Here is a 14,799-nt window from a genome sequence, read left to right as displayed (position 1 = left end):
TGGCTTCGAACTTTTTCCTCACCCACCCTATTCACCAGATTTAGCCCCCTCAGATGTTTTTCTATTTCCAAACTTGAAAAAATGGCTCGGTGGAAAGAGATTTGTTAATAATGAAGAGATGGAGTCCAAGGTTCGTGTTTATTTTGAAACGTTCGAAGTTTCTTACTATAAACAAGGTATAGAAGCCAATGAACATCGCTGGGGAAAATGTATCAATCTCAAAGGAAGCTATGTTGAGAAGTAATCTAATATTCTCCAAAATGTGTTTTTCTTTAAGTGTTAGGTCGGATATTTCTGAGACTATCCTCGTATCTACACTGCTTGCCAGTTTCCCCTCTAACGTAAACTTATAGAAATCTATCTACTATTCATCGACAATGAAAAGTGCAGATACCTAAATAATTCGGCAAATATAGTATCAGTTTACTTTAAAATTCACATGTCACTTGACTCTGAAATTGACTACCCTTACATGACTTCAAAAGCTTTGAGAACATGACATATTTTAAATTCTGTTTTTAAAAGCAATATCAACCAGGCTGCACATTCAAGTTCGCTCTCCGGCAAATTCTTGTCCTTTTCAACGAATTTTCTTGAGAAGGAAAAGAGGCAGCCTGGTAATTTCATCACGTTACACCCATATAAAATCCTTTGATTAAGCTCCTCGCTGACGTTGAGGAATATTTGAAACTTTATGTATACAAAAATATAAATATATTTTTAGCTAGTTATCTGACCCATCTAAATGTAGGAAACGAAACCTTTGTCCTCGCGTCTGAAAGCCTGTTGAGTATCCATCACCTAATGACGATCTAACAAACGGAGTTAAGTGGATGAATATAAAAGGCTGATGTAGACTAAGAAAGCATTTTAGGGCTGAAGTGTGTTAGGAAACTAACGCTTTTCTCTTTTATAAGACACCCGATTGAGTTGTTTATTTTCTTTGCTGGAAAAGGGATCTAGCCTCGATAAGCCTTAGATTAGTTTCGGTGGTGGACTATTTTTTAATTAAATATGTCGAAAAGCCTCAAATAGCACACTCATCGGCGGCTATAGAGAAAGTATCTACTTTTGACGAAATAAAAAATTATTTTTAAACGTCCGTGATTTTAAATGAAACTTTAAAACATTCAGACTTTGAATCCATATTACAAAATCAGTGGCGTAGCTCCTAAGGACTTTGATGCATTTCATTAATTAAGGTTCCGTTGGGTACTCTGCAGCGTATCCTCGTTATTTTCGTGTATTGCTTATCCTCCATGAAATCAGAAAAGCTATATCGTTTACCCGGCAATTACTCTACTCAAGATATATATACACTTTGAATATGTCATTCAAAGAAGATCACTCAAACAAAATTTCCACCACTTTTGGTGATGAAATAAGATATGCAGAATCAATCATGGGCGTTGGAAGAGTGACGTACCAAATTTCAGATTTCGTAGTTTTTTCAAGATGATTTTTCCCAAAAACAGCCAGATCGCCTCAAGGTCCTAAACGTGCCGGTCACAAGGTAGTCGTCGGTGGTGTCCGATGCATTTGGGCGGTGGACTTTTTAGTATAAATAAACGAAAAAAAACAATAAAATTTCCATTTTTCAAGTTCGGGGCATAATTTAAGCGACATAGCTCCCTGACTCGGAGCCCCGCCCGGCAACATCGAAAAGATAAACGTCAAGGCTACCTTTACCGCATTTAACTGTTGCCTGAGGGTGCCTGTCTCAGGACTATAAATCTAATTTTAACCACGTCCTCTTCTGTCGTGGGTCACAAGGGCCCAGAAAAAATTCCGTTTCATAGTGATCACCTAGAGCTCACAGGAGAGGAGAAAAATTATTGAGAGATTTCATATGACTGAGAGATTTAATTGTCTTCGAGTTCTTCACTTCCGAGGTCTCTTTTTGATAGTTTCACCACATTTGATGTCAAGTTTGTGAGCTAGAAATTTGAAAAAAAATCTAAAAACGCTCCAAATATGAGATAAAATAGTAATGTTTAATGACTGTATGCCCTTATCGAATAAAATCTATTAGAGGTCATAATTCTTATGAAAAAATGAAAATTTTTCCCAAATCCTAACCAAAAAATGTGGCTCGGAACCGAATAAAATTGAACTAGGAACGAAAATTTTCCCATTTTAGCTATGTTTTAAGCCAATGAAAATTTCGCATTGGGGTTTTTGTTGTGTGTGGTGGAGAGTCGAAAGCCTTTGAACTTTTTTGTTGTACTTTTTTTTTGCTAAATATTCTCCTTTCAATCAACTTTTCCATTATACAGGGCTGGCCAAAAGTTCGGAATAAAATGAATATCTTTTCAACGAGTGGTTTTAAAAAAAACGCTTAAACACGTGAATTGATTTTGAACTGTGCCTACATACTTTTTGACCATAAAATGAAATATTTTCCTTCAACCCCTTAACTGCAAACCTGCCCAACTTTTTTTTTTAAATTAAAACATGTGCGTGGGCTCGTTGAAAAGCTCGTGAAACATGGAATATTACCATACTCTTTTTTCCTTCTAGTTATGTGGTTATTAGGAAATAAAAAAAAACTTTTTTAGAAAACAAAAAAATGACGAATATCTCTTAGTCCTTTTTTACAGATTATTTAACGTAGTAGGTAATGAAAATGTCCTTCACACTCTACTTGGCATGCTCCCAGGCGATGGTAAAAACCAATAAAACCTAATATCGATATGCTATGTATCTTTAATTCTGAATGAGTTTTTATTTTACATCGATAAAATAAATAAACAAGCAAAGTGATGCTTGGCATATCAAAATGTACTTCAAAAGCGAAAAAAATCACTGCATTTTTGTACCAAGTTTATTGCCTCGATAAGCGATACGCTTTTTTATTTCGTTTTGAAATTATAGCGTTTTTGCGTAAAATCATATTGAAACGCCCAGTTTATTAATTTGTGTACTTTCAAAGTGTTCTCTTTGAATTTGCTAAATAAAAATGGTATTGTCAGAAAGGCAGCGTATCGAATTCTTGATATTGCTGGGATGTGAGGATAGAATACGAAGTCAAAGTGAAGTGGCGCGTTATTTAATGCAAATTATTCGGAAAAATAAATTTCCCTGGCTACTGTTAGTAAGATATTTCATAAATTTGGGAAACATAGTACAATGAAAGACCTGTTCAGAAATGGTCGGTCACGTGTTTTAGATGACGATAAAAAATTGAACTTTGCCTTATCTCTGCAAGAAGATCCGCATGTTGAACGGTTTCATTGCCTTAAAACCATACTGCGTCTAGATGTACAAATTGGAGATTTTTGAAAAAAAAAACCGTATAAGGTATATCTTGTCCAAGAGTTTTTGGAATTTTGTGAGGAAGTGATGAAACACTATGACGAACATTATGGGTTTCCACTGAACGTACCCTTTGCGAATGAAGCTGCCTTTTATTTAAATGGAGTGGTTAACAGGCACAATTATCGTTTCTGGAGTCAGGTAAATCAACACCGGATATGTGAAGCTCATACCAGCATCCTCAGAAAGTAAATGTATGGACAGGTATCATTAACAATCGAATTTTAGGGCCATTCTTTTTAGAAGAAAATCTTACAGCTGAAAGCTACTTAGACTTTTTAAATTTTTAATTGGTGCCTGCTTCAGCTATTGTGTTTCCCAACGAAGTAGGCCCAGATATATCCACTGAAACAATATGGTCTTAACAGGACAGCGCTCCCCCACATTTTGGTGTTAATGTCAGGGGATATCTTGACGAAATATTTGCGGGTCACTGGTTTGGGCGGCGTGGCAGAATTGAATGGCCACCTAAATCCCCAGATGTAACGCCATTAGATTACTTTCTTTGGGGACATCTAAAAGATAAGGTTTATCAAACCAGGCCGGCTAATAATGAAGACCTAAAAACCAAAATTAGAGTAGGGTCAAATAACGTACAGGCTGAAGCCATTCGAAATTCCTTCGACGGATTTTACCATCGGCTGGGAGCATGCCAAGTAGAGGGCGGAGGACATTTTCAGCATCTGTTACGTTAAATAACTTGTAGATAAGACTAAGAGGGTATTCGTTATTTTTTGTTTTTGTTTTTTTATTTCCTAATAACCACATACCTAAAAGGAAAAAAAGGTATCGTAAGATTCCATTTTTTCACGAGCTTTTTAACGAGCCCAAACACGATATATGTTTTCATTGAAAAAAAAGTTGAGTAGGGTTGCTGCTAAGGGGTTGAAGAAAAATATTTCATTTTATTGCCAAAAATACATATAATTCAAAATCAATTCACATGTTTAAGCGTTTTTTTTTTAGTTACTCGTTGAAAAGATATTAGTTTTATTTCGGACCTTCGCCCAGCTCTGTAGTTCAATGTATTCAATCAAATTGGATTTTTTGTCCGTCTACCTGTCAACGTATATTTTCGGCTTTGGTGTTAAAAAATTTTATACGGGTTCGAGAACAAACAAATTATTTTTTATTTTACTTTAAAGTAGAATTATGATATTGACCGAACTTCGAGCAAAAATGAAGCAGCTGAATTAGGAATGGATAAACTACTCTGTAAACATGAAACGTCCACTATAGCCACTCCAATCTGCACAATTGGGAGTCTTACATTCCATAATAATTTTTCTACTAAGTAATTACTTACAATAATTCAACATGTCAGAGTATACTACGTCTCTAGCTCGGCCTTAATAGAGTCAGTTATTAATTAAAATCTAGTGTATTCATTCATAAACGAATCTCCTCCCATAAACCCAAACATAGTTAAATGTACCGTATACATAACGACAATAAGCTAACCCATGTGTACTAAAGTGTGAAATATAGGTTTTAGAGGACGATAAGATAACATCAGGGGTAACAAAAACCCCCCGAGCACAATAATGTCACGCCTAATTGGTTAATGATTAATTAGTGGCCTTCAGTGGGATCGATTTTAGGCACACATGTATTAGGTTTCAATTCACAACGCAAATCTTACCATGAGGAATTTTAAAAGATTTCGCAAGGCTATGAAGTTGCAAAGAAAAAATCGGATTGTCGAGGAGTTCTAAATAACGAGATACTTATAGGTAACGTGCTATACCATAGTTGAGCCATTTTTGCGCTCCAATCATTTCTTTCCTACAAGGAAAAAGTTTCCTTACGCCGGAAATCGATAAATTCCTCCTCATATTCAACACTAAAATCATAGAAAATCTACTTACCTATTTTATACTCTTAATCAGCAAGGTCTTCATTTCGCCTAGAACAAGATATTGCTATGATATTATATAACCCTAGATGGTATGATTTTATTATCTTAATTAGATTATGACGTATTCAGCTTAAACCCAAACAACCCTAATCTCTTTCGCTCGAGCTGTGGCTGGAGCGAAATAGAGCAAGAGCAGGAACGATAAACGCAAATATTAAGGGAAAGTGTAATAAACCTTCACGCGTTGATGTTCTAAGTTTTCCTGTCTTAGTTTTGATCCTTTATTCTGCCTAATTACCCTCTAATTTTCGCACGATCCTACTATTTGTTTAATTGTTAAAAGCAACTCTAATGACTCGGGAACGCCGTTATATTTCCGACATTTCTTATTTGCTTCGAAAACCCTAACTCGGCCGGATGCTTTGTTGTGGAAATTTGAAATTTTTATGAACATTATCCGTCACTTAGCCTTAATTAAAGTTTTCGTTTCGTACTCTTTACGACGTCCGAATTTCCAAATAATTCTATTTATACTAACTTTATTAGTAACCTCATTAATTTGGCCGACGTCTGCCAATTAAACTGCAATGGATGGGCCTGAATGTTTTGCATAATGCAGGTTTGCATAAAATTTTCATTGGGATTTTTCCGTTGGTTAAGTTTTCGCTCAAAAGGTTCTTTTTTCAGTTTTGTTTATCAGCAATCAATCGATTGAGGTGTAATAGAACACCAATGCATTATATGTATAGTATAACACGATGGTCTAGTCGTATTAATGTAGCAACGATGGATCTAGTTTTAGAAGGGAAAAACTTGGCGAAGATAAACAACTTCCTAATAAAATAAGACAGTTTAAAAGCACGTATAGAAGCATGCCAACATATCTTTTATCTGGAATGATTGTACGCAAGGGAAAAATTTGAGTCACCTAAAATCACCGAAAGTGTTATCGTCAACTTTTCTTAATGCGGTCCTGGATTTTTTAAATCGGATTGTGGGCTTACTTTTTATTTTAAATTAGGCTACATTATGACGGTTAATGACTAGCTTTCATGTTAGATTTTGATTTGATTAGGCACTGACTATTAATTTCTCTTACCCCGATTTCCCGAGAAATCCTGAATCGCGAAACTGACCTTTAAAAGAGTTACGTCCTTGTAAAATGGCAATAAAAATATTAGATGAGAGATGTAAAATTTAAACGAAATATGCAGGCAACAAGCCAATTGTGTGGAAAATTCAGAAAGTCCTCTGTTCTTTCGAGGAATAATTTATACATCATAGCTACAGCTACCTTCAAATACGAGGAATATAACTGAATAGTTTCTGCAGGTTTCATCTCATTCAATAGGGGTCTTGCACAGTTTTCAGTGATATTGTTTTGTTGTATTTTCTGTACATCTTTTATGCGATATGAGATTGCAGAACATTCCAACTCTACTATTAAACGTCGTTCATGCATTATTTTCAGTATTAAAGACATTTGCCGTCAAATGTTTCTGTTGCTCATAAAATTCAGAACATTTTATCTCACATGTATCAATGTGTCCATTGCAATGAATTTGTGAGTTATTAAGAAAATGTAAATAGATGAAATCACTCTCACAAACACGGTATGCAGGATGTCTTATTTCGATGTTCTCACTATTTGTATCTTCGAAATGGTGAGAGTTATTAAATCCGTTAAATAGGAAAAAATATGTAATTTTTGGCGATGTCTATACCAAATAAATCCATCTAAAAGACGTCATCCGATACATTTGAAAATATATATGTAAAAAAAAAATCTTGCAAGAATTGACACTTTAAAATATTGGAAACAACTTGACAATCTGAAGAAAAGAATAAAATGGAATATTGCTGCATCTACCTACTACATATCTAAATAGGGAAAGTTTTAGATAACTTTCGCTTAGAACGATCTTCAGCTCAAAAAATACAAGAAAACTTTCAGCTACAGGAGATAGGCAAAGTTTTTAATACTTTTGCATCATAGAGGCTGTGCAATAAACGCCTTTTAAAGGAAAATATAAGTAGTGTACCAAAGAATTCCACCCAACATGTTTAAAAAATAAACTTTGCGGCCCCTCTGCACTATAATAATACTCGTAATTATTATTTATTTATTTCATTATTTATTTTTCCATGGCCAACTACGTGAAGAGTAAAAATTTAGCAGAATGAATATGTACTACTAATTTCACACAAAACTTAATTATTTCGAAAGTGGTTTGGAATAGATAGTATATAGGAATAGGCAAGTAACCCCGATACAGTTCGATAGATAATTACTTTCTCTACTTGATACTGCTTAAAGTTTCAGGGTGTCCCATTAAAAAAAGAGACTTCTGCAACTTCAAAAATGTGAATGTTAAGAGCTCAATTTCCGACACCTTATATAATTAAAGCCATATAAATAGCAAAACTGTAAACTTAAGACTATGTATTAATATTCTGCAAAATATGAAGATTATGTCTTTAATAACTGCGGAGATATGCAATTTTAAAATTGTTCATTACGGAGGCATGTTTATAATTCAAGCTCAAATATCTCAAAAACTGTAAGGGCTAAGTATAGGACATCATACAGAAAATTTGTCTTAAATATTACGTAGAATCTAAAAATAAAATAATATACTGAGGGTCCCACTTAAAATAAGTAAATCAACAGCGATTTCCGGTTGAACTGGAAATGACAAGAAATTGAAGATATTTTAAAAAATGGTACATGCGGAAGTTAACTTAACTCAAAATTTTCAAATTCGCATCACTGTTAGATCTTAGTAAATTTTTAATGAACGGGTTGAATGAATAACCCTGTACACAGGAGCGATAAATAGCATTTTTAATTAATTAAAAATTTTTTTTTGTAAACTGATTGTTTGCACATTAATAAGTATTAGCAATTTTTGAAGCAATAAAAAACTCCATTAAATACATCCATCAATAACAAATTTCTTAATTATTCCATAATTATAAAAAAAATGCCAAAAAAGGGGCTTTCACGCATTTTTCACAAATTAATGCAGACCCCGAAGGCTATTTGGCAATTTCCTTTTCTTCCTAATACATCTTGACAAAATTTCGTTAGCGAAATTTTTTATACGCCCAGCGTGACAGAATGAGGCATAAATCAAATTTTCCAATGGAGGGTAGCGTTATGAGCTAACAAAGCAAAATTAATAGAAGTAGACAAAGGCAGTTTAGCTAAACTAATACCGGTAGGGAAAATTTGTGCTTGAAATAATTGCGACTCCTGTGAGGCTTTAATTGCAGCCATTTTGCGAATTTTGTTTGCTTGTCAGTTTGGATCGAACGAGCTGGATGACGGCTTAGTTTTATTTCGAACCGAGAATTGGGAAAACGTCCATTTATTCCCCGTTTTTGTTCTTTAGGTTACAACAATAAATCCAGATTTTTCTAATTTTTTGGTCGAGGTCATCAGATTAGTTTCAATAAACCACACAGACACATCGTGTGTACTTAGGATTTAGTTATTGTTGAAATTTCATCTGCCGTCCACACCATAACGATGACAACAAATCTGTGTTTACCTGGAAATCTGTATCCAATGTTGGCACATTGGCTAACATTAAACCCTGGGTCAGATCAAAATATTATAATATTGATCTCTCTACCGTAAAACCTACCTTTTAATCACAATCACTTAAATGGCATCCGGCTTAACGAATTATCCACCTGTGTTTGTAATTAGGCCGGATCTAATCTCACCTGCAATAGAGGGACTCATTCTAATTTCCTTCATATGGACACAGGCCTATTTTGAAAAGATTTATTAGTTATGATAGGGAAATATCGCACGAGGTATGTTTAATGGGTGTAAACAGGTTGATAAACACAAAACCTTACAGGGCAGAAACATTTCCGCACCTGTCACAAATTTAACAATAAAACACTCAGAAAATAAATTTATTATTTCAGGGGGAGCGCTCGCGTGACTTCCTCTGAGATAGGAATTTCACTAATGGTGCAAAAATGGGAGTTTTCGCCCGATGTTTTACTATACCCATGTGTTCTCAATTTATCCCTGAATCATCCTCGATGCAAATGGTTCAATAACGTAATATTTACAAGCTATAATTATTGCTGATGTTCAAACAGACTCTTTAGACACAGGCAAAAGTTCGGTATTTGCGGGGGAAAAGGAGAACACGATATCAAGGTGGAATTGGGAAGTGCAGGGTGTCCCACCGGGAACCGCAATTAGATGTTTTGGAAAAACTATGAATAGCAAAATTACGAATATTTAGTGGTTTAGTAAAAGTCTTGGGGCCACCTCATCTAAAATACTTTCAATGACGTCACACTTCCGGTTGTACCGGAAGTCGATACTTACTTGCTTATTTGAAATGGAACACCCTATACATTATTGCATTTTTGGATTATATGTTCAATTTTAATACAAGTTTATTAATACGTTGATTTTCTTGGAATTAATAGTTTTCGAGATGTATGCAATTGAATGTTGAAAATAATAGATGCAGATGTCTGCAGAATTGCAAGTTGTTAACAAACGGTAAGGTATTTTTTAACTCTTTTTTGTCACGATACTGCAGAAGGTCCAGATTTTAGTATGCTATCAAGCTCGGCCTAATATTTTCTACAGAGTGTCCACAAAAATAGAGCCCACCTGGACATCAAAAAATGATCAAAACTGAAAAATTTTAAATGGAACCCTACTATTATTTTCATGTATTATGAAAGTACATCGAAAAAGAACCTGTGTTCACATTTAATTACCTATAATAAAGTTGAATAGTTTTAAGGTAATTTCGTTTTACGAATTGATATAAGAATAGTATATCTCTAATTCTAAGGTGCGAATATAAATACGAATACTATTTTCTTTAAGTATGTGTGACTTATGTCACATAACAATAGCATTTTGCTGGTATTTCTCGTTTTCATAGATATGTCTATCATATTTACATTATACCTTAGAATTAGGGAGGTACTATACGTTCATCAACTTATAAAATGAAATTACTCAAAAACCATGCAACTTTACTATAGGTAGTTAAATATGAACATAAGTTCTTTTTCGACATAGTTTCATAATACATGAAAATAATAGTAAAGTTCCATTTAAAATTTTTAAATTTTAATCATTTTTTGATGACCAAATTGGCTCTATTTTTGTGGACACGCCGTAGAAAATATTAGGCAAGGCTTGGCAGCATACCATACTAAAATCAAGACCTTCTACAGTATTGTAACAAAAAAGAGTTACAAAATACCTTTCCGTTTATTAACAATTTGCAATTCTGCAGACATCTGCACCTGTTACTTTCAACATTCAATTACACATATCTTGAAAACTATCAATTCTAAGATAGCCAACGTATTAACAAACTTATGTTAAAATTGAACATAGAATCCAAAAAAACAATAATGTATAAAAATATCGCCTTCCGATACAACCGTAAGTGTGACATCATTAAAAATATTTTAGATGAGATCTCCCCAGGACTCTTACCAAACCACTAAATTTTTGGAACTATTCTATTCATAGCTGTCCTAAAACGTTAGATGGCGGTTCCCGGTGGAACACTCTGTATAGTATCTCTGAGGTGTAGAACAAGGATCACAAATTAAATTCTGTAAAATAGGTAACGCAAGTGAGAAATGGATAATTTCCTTCTGTAGAAAATTGGATAATTGTTTTATTGGTCATCATTCAGTTCAGGTAGGCTGGAAGCGCGCAAGGAAATGTTCTGAAAGGTCGCCAAGGGCTCCTTTCATTGATGGCAAAGCTCAAGTGTAGAGAACTTACTGATTTGTGTCTAACGTGTCTTACACCTTACACGCTCTATACACTAATTGATGTCATTAAGTTCTGCCTTCTGCGAATCCTTAATTGCAGCTATTTTCCAAATCAGATTTATAAAGTTATAAATTATTGGAATTCGCGCTGTTGAACATTAATTTGAGTCTAAAGCGGTTTAAATGTTTGAAACTTTGTGTGCCATAAAATAATATTACGTGAACTCTACATAAATTATTTTCAAAAGGAAAGGATTATCATAAATAACACAGAAACGCGATTTTTTCTTGCTTTCGTTTCATGACAAAACTCTACATATACGGAATATAAAACTCAACCCTGCTGCTGAGTTAGTTATGTGTAAACTAAGCTTCGCTATTGTCAGGCTTCGTTCTAATAAATTGCCTATTCCCGAAGGGCCCAAGGTGGGGGCTTTTCGTCGGTAAAATTGCGGTATTAATGTGGGCACGTCTGGAACGCCTGGAGAATATATCGCGCATAATGTCTGCTCTTTATAACAAAAAGCCCCTTAGAAAATTAACAAAGATGCAAATTTGAAAGTTCAAAAAATAGTAAAACAAAAAGCATTTGTTGCGACCAAAAAAATTCCATCTCGCTTCAAACGACATAGGAAAATTCTTTGTTGGGGATTTATGTGCATGAACACTGCAGAGCAGGGACGGTGTTATTCACCCAGGCAAATAATTGAAATTATACTTGCTATAAAAGAACGTGATATGTATGGAAATAGCGCATTTCAGCAACAATACTGTAATGGGCCATAGTGTGGCAGAAAGAGGAATATCCGTTCATATGCGAATAATAATCAGGGGCCCTGATTACACGTATCCAGACGTACCCGACTCGAGGCGATTTTGCATCAGTATGCACACATGAATGTCAGTTTTGCTGAGAATAATGAGAAAATAATTTCCCATAGAAAAGCGGCGAATAATTATTCTAAGCGATAAATTCGGTAAATTAAGCGTGTACGAGAATCTATTGTAATTGTCAGACCTTTACGGAGGATTTGATAAATTACCATTATTATCTTTAGCGAGAAGGCGGAGAAGCTCATGCCGTAAATAGCAGAATTAATGCCTACACGCTGTATGGAACTTTGGATTTGTTGTATTTGTCCATTTTGCGAAACAGAACAAACATTTATTAAGCGCTTACATTATTGGATAACACCACACGAATGGCAGGATTTAGATTAGAGATGAAAGGTCCGAGTCGGCGAGCCCGAAATTGAGATCTTAAAACTACATTCACATTAGCAATTTATGTTGACATACAGTGAGCTCTTTTAACGCGTACACATTTAATTTTTTACTTTGTGTTGAGCTCTTCTGCTAGATTTACCTCAAGAAACTTGGTACAACAAAGTGGCTCTGTTATTATTAAAATATCCCTGAGGGTGACTAAATTCTGCAAGAACTGTAATGCTTCATAGCGTTAATAACTGTTAAAACTTAGAAGAAATATTGTCACAATCAAAGGAATTTACAAAATTCCAAGTTTATCTCCTTATTTGTGCCGATTCTTCATCCATCTGGGGATAAATGGGACGAAGGATCTCAGTGGGAGCCTAACAACACTTTAATTTATAAAAAAATTCAAAAGTTCAGACATAAAAAGCATCAAGTCGGTTTTTGAAAACCTTTTGACACCCTCTAGATAAGTTCCCACGATCTAATGAAAGAGGTACCCACTCGGATTGATCATGGTTAACCAATGAACATTGAAGTTCTATTCTAATTTATCGATGGATGAGTTAGGTTCATACAATTTAAATTTCAACTTTATTTGTGTGAAATGCTGGAGGGGCTCGATAATTATAACTTCTCTGACATTAACATAATCCAGATTATCATATAACCACATTAATCATACAGGATTTCAGTTTGAAAATTTCTCACCCCTATTATTCCCAAACGGGATAGATTTTTAAAAAATCTGTCCATTTTAAAAAGCCAGAATACGTCGATTGTGTTATCGAGGGAGAACAATTTTTACACAGAATTTACTGCGCCTCTTGAACCCTATGCCCACCAGGGCCACCCTCTCAAATATCTTGAATGGTAAAGGGGGTTAAGTGATACATCATTTTAAAGGGCTTTTCGTTCTCTACATTTTGGTACCTTATTTGTGCATTTGACTGTTGCGTTATTAAGTTAAGGGTTTTTGATCATTTTAAATTCATTTTCCCTATTACTGTTTTGATAGCGTTGAAACTAAGACTTTTTTACTCAAACGCGTCTTACGATTAGAAAATTGTTGTAATAAACTTCTATATCGCCGTTTTAAATTATAAAACAAATAATTTTTCTTATTACCGGTGTTTAAAAAAAAAACGCGTACCAAATTCACCAAAAATAATTCTTATTTTTAACACTTTTAGTTTTTTAGACGTTCGAAATATTCTTCAATATTTTCCAAACAATAACAAAGCCTATTTTGAAGCTCTTCCCTGACGTTTTCAAATACCGCTTCTAGAATAAGCCTGCTTGCCTCTGTGATTTTTCTTTTCAAATCGTCAATATTATCACCCTGGGTTTTCTAAACAACCGATTTTATATGCCCCTATAAAAAATAATTTAACGGCGTTAAGCCTGGTGCTCTTGCAGGCCGTTCTATCGGTCCCCTTTTACCAATCCATTTGTCGGGAAATCGGTCATCCAACCATTCTCGCATTAGGCGAAAATAATGCGGTGAAGCTCAATCTTGCTGAAAATATATTTGGCCTTCTTGCAAGATGTTTCCACCACCTTCATCTTCCAAATGAATTGTCTTAAAGGATCAATTACGTTTTTACGTAAGTTTGAGTACAGCTATCCAGTTAAATTTTCCTCAATAACCAAAGGTTTTATAACGGCATTTCCGAGAATACCAGCCAAAAGATTTTTTTTTCTGGCCACTGTGTAGCACCCTCTCTAAAAACGTGGGGATTTTCGCCACTCCAATATCGACAGTTCACTTTATTGACCCGACCATTAAGAGAATAGGTGCACTTATCACTGAAGCAAATATTTGTTAAAAAATTTAGTTATTATTGATTAAGTTGGTCATGGTTTCGCAAAACTCGACTCTTCTTTCAAATTCGTCGTCATAAATTTCCTGTAGAATTTGCATTTTGTACGGATGAAATTTATTTAATTTCAGTGATTTTCATACAGTTTCGTGTGACATTCCAGTTTGATATGCGACCGTACGCAGTGAATTGCTGGATTCTGGATCGAAGGTTTCCAAAACCATATTTGAGCAGCTTCATTTCCAACACGCTAAACAGCCTTTTTTTATTTACAATAAAGCCTGTTTCAGTACATTTTTTTATTAAGTCTAAAACGTATTTTTGATTCACATTTGAATTAGAATTTCTAGCATTAAAAGCATCCGCTGTTTTTCTTGCGTATCTTCCTAGCTTATAAAAAAAAATTAGTTCCTTGCTGAATTATCTATACCATTTTTAAAATTACTCACAATAACACAAGAATTATCGCAATAAATTTGAACTAATTTGAATACCTAGTGACATCGACCAGTACCACAGGTAAGTAAATGTCCAGTGTGCAATATAATATAAAAATTTATCGAAACGGTATTCCATTGCAAACAAAAATAAACAATAAAAAATTCATATTCTATGTAGCAGTTTCTTTTCGAGGACCGAGGGAATTTATTGGGTTGATAAACCTTTGCTTCGATGATTAATTCACCTTTTCTTTTGATGGTCATCTCGACAAACAATAAGTCAACAGGTTAGTAAATAGGTTTATTACTAATGGTAAGACAAGTTCGAATAAAAAAAGTCTTAGATTTAACACTAACAAAACACTAA

General features: G+C 34.4%; 1 protein-coding gene across 2 annotated transcripts in view; it reads right to left on the bottom strand.

Moving 5' to 3' along the window:
- Positions 1–14,799, bottom strand: part of LOC136409859 (5-hydroxytryptamine receptor-like) — a 182,549-nt gene that overhangs the window by 91,437 nt on the left and 76,313 nt on the right. For both annotated transcript variants that reach the window (XM_066391673.1, XM_066391674.1), the window contains exon 3: positions 5,184–5,221. The gene's annotated coding sequence lies outside the window, so the exon portion shown is untranslated. The remainder of the gene's footprint in view (positions 1–5,183; positions 5,222–14,799) is intronic.

Source organism: Euwallacea similis, chromosome 7 (assembly GCF_039881205.1).
Source record: "Euwallacea similis isolate ESF13 chromosome 7, ESF131.1, whole genome shotgun sequence".
NCBI classification, from domain to species: Eukaryota; Metazoa; Arthropoda; class Insecta; order Coleoptera; family Curculionidae; genus Euwallacea; species Euwallacea similis.
Note: the sequence above shows the minus strand (reverse complement) of the source record. Positions and strands in the feature narration are given on the sequence as shown.